General features: G+C 49.9%; 1 long non-coding RNA gene across 1 annotated transcript; it reads left to right on the top strand.

Annotated features, from left to right (window-relative positions):
* Positions 1 to 1,944: 1,944 nt before the first annotated feature.
* On the top strand, positions 1,945 to 3,041 carry LOC118159891. The gene is made up of 2 exons (XR_004747277.1): positions 1,945 to 2,353; positions 2,397 to 3,041. It is a non-coding gene; the product is annotated as an uncharacterized LOC118159891 (long non-coding RNA).

Below are 3,041 nucleotides of genomic sequence, written 5' to 3'. Positions count from 1 at the left end.
TTTTCTGACAAGCTCCTCTTGAATGCAAAACATCCCACCTAATGATACGGGATGTGTGTTGCCTTGTGTGATGCTGCTTTTCATTTCCTGCTTTATGCCTTTCCCCAGAGAAGGCAACTTTTGAGTGGCAGGTAGGGAAGCCCAAGTATTTCCAGGCAACACACATCAGTGTGGGCAGAAGACTCAGCTCATGTGCTGGAAGAGTCCAGTAAAGGCAAATGATGTCAGTCTGGGTGACTCCCTGGGGGCTCTTTGGGGCCCTTATGGCTACAGGTGACCCAGCTCTTGCCTGTGACCCTACCCCTCCTGACACTGCCCTCAGGGAAAACCTGCTGGCCTGTTTTGCCTCCTCCTGCTCTGACCCACGGATGTCTGTATAGGGGGAGAGGTTGCACAGGGCCCTTTCTGGATCACAAAAGAAAGGCCCAGTAGGAAATCAAGTGTCTGTTTTAGTAAGAAGAAGAGGATTGTAGACAGCAACTAAATCTTTCATGTGCAGGTGACCTTGCTTTTGTGCAGCATCAAGTGGGTTTTAACAAGACACATGGTGCAGATCCTGTCCATAGAGACTTCTTTCTTCACTCTTATACCTTCCATTTTACATTTTAAAAATAAATAAATCAAATCATACAACTTCTCCTAATGTGATGGGAGCTTATGTCTGCCTTGACATCAACCAGTGCTTAGCACAGGGTACTCCAGCACATTTCCTTACTGCTGCTACTCAGGCTAACAACGGGAATCTCAGGCCTTACGTACAAGGCCCAAGAAAACTGACATGTCTGGTCAAGAGCCCTGGCTCCAGTGCCTTCTGCAAGGCTCCCAGTCCACCTCCCCTCTCTTTGCAGTCTCTCTGGGTACCATTTCAAACCACATACTTCGCCTAAATGCTGTCCAGAAACTGCTGGACTTGTTTCCTGATGGGGTCTCAGCTGAGTGCACACTGTCAGGTTCATGCACATGCTCCTCTCTTGTGGGCACTTGCCTGTACTGGGGCTGCCTGGGACAGAGTTAACATTCCCCAGAGCAGACCCTAGAGTGCTGTGCTCTGCACTTGGAGCTAGAACAGCATTGCCATGGCACCAGAGTTGGGGCTATAGTGGAGCAGTGCTGGCACAGCATCAAGACTCTCTCCAAGCCCCCCAGAGCCAGGAGGTAGGCAGTGGGCAAGAGGTGGGGAGGGAACATCACCAGGGCAGTTGACCTAAACCAACCAAAGGGCAGTTGTAAAAGGGGAAGGAAAAGGGGTTTCACTAGACTTATTGAGGCCCTGCTTCCCGAGATATGGACAAACATTACTTGCAGATGGGAAGTAGAAATTAATTGTTTTCTTTCAAACCTCACCTTGCACAACTTGAGGCCATTCCCTCGTGTCATATTATTAGCTATCCGCAGGAAGAGACCAACCCCCATCTCCCCACCACTTCCTTTCAGGTAGTTGTAAAGAGCAATAAGGTCTCCCCTCAGCCTCCTCTTCTCCAGACTAAACAATCCCAGTTCCCTCAGCTGCTCCTCATAGGACTTTTGTTCCAGACCCTTCATCAGCTTCGTAGCCCTGCTCTGGACACACTCCAGAGCCTTGATTTCTTTCTTGTAGTGAGGGGCCCAAAACTGAACTGGAAGGCCTTTGACACACTACCACATGACATCCTGGGCTCCAAAATGGATAGAGATGGATTTGAAGGTTGGACCATTCAGTGAATAAGGAATTGGCTTGAAGACCACACACAGAAAGTGGTGGCCAATGGCGCTATGTCTAGGTGAAGGTTGGTGACAAGCGGTATCCCTCAGGGGTCTGTCTTGGGACTGGTACTCTTTCAGATCTTTGTCAGTTACATAGAAAATGGGATTGAGTGCACCCTCACCAAGTTTGCAGATGACACGAAGCTGAGTGGTGTGGTTGATACAACAGAAGGAAGGGATGCCATCCAAAGGAACCTGGAGAAGCTTGAGAAGTTGGCTCATGTTAACCTAAAGAGGTTCAACAAGTCTGACTGCAAGGTGCTGCACCTGGATCAGGGTAATCCCAGACAGGAGCATAGACTGGGTGAAAAACAAATTGAGAGCAGCCCTGCAGAGAAGGACTTGGAGGTTCTGGTATAGGAGAAGCAGACTACTATGATGCTCCTGGTAGTGCCTGTCAGTCAGGGATTTCCACCCCTGGACATGGCCATTTCATCCTGGGAGTCAGTGCTGGAGTCAGGCCCATCTCCTCACACCTGTCTATAAAGGCCTGCCAGCATTGTCTCAGAAATGCATTGCAGAGGGGACAGATTCCCATCCAGCCCATGTTAGGCTGGTTCTCGTGAAGGCAAAGGGGCAGCTCCAGATGAAACATTTCTACAGCAAAGGGGTTTGAGAGTGCCATGACCAAAGTGATCAACCTTGCGCAAGAGGTATGCTCAGCTTAGTGGGTGTCTCATCCAAGCTAAGCTGCCTTGCGCAAACACAGAAGCAGATCCCAGCCACAGTTTTATCCATTTGCCAATGAGACATGCCCAAAACTTCACCCAAGGCTTATATAGTGCTAACAGTCTCCTGGGGCATTCAAGGTAGGCAATAAAGAGTAGGGCAATTAAGAAACCAATGTCTCCAGGAACTACTAGTCCTGTGTTGAGTTGCAACACAGGCCAAGCCCTTCCAGGGTAATGGGCCATCCCAACAAACCAGAAATGTTTGTCAGAGCTCTGCCTGGGTCTCTTTCCTGTGGTCTACCCCACACCTTAGCCCTGGCAGTGCCATACCTTCACCTGGGCTAAACTGGTTACATTCTCTTGCAGCTGTGGCTGATTCCATTCCTCTGACACCAGGAAAGACAAAGGGTTTGCCCCAGCACAGCTTTGGCTCGCCTCTCTTGCCTGCATGGTTGATTCCTTCTGAACATGACAAGGCTGTACCAAGCAGGGCCACACGTGGATCCGTAAGGAAACAGCTCTGGAATCAAGCAGGGACAGGGTGCCCTGCTGATGTGAGCTGTTACAGAGGTAACCAGGCTCTAATGAGAAACTGCAGACATCAGGGGGCTGCAAAGCACTGACAGG

The sequence above is a fragment of the Oxyura jamaicensis genome, unplaced genomic scaffold (genome assembly GCF_011077185.1).
Source record: "Oxyura jamaicensis isolate SHBP4307 breed ruddy duck unplaced genomic scaffold, BPBGC_Ojam_1.0 oxyUn_random_OJ72588, whole genome shotgun sequence".
Taxonomy (NCBI): Eukaryota; Metazoa; Chordata; class Aves; order Anseriformes; family Anatidae; genus Oxyura; species Oxyura jamaicensis.
Note: the sequence above shows the minus strand (reverse complement) of the source record. Positions and strands in the feature narration are given on the sequence as shown.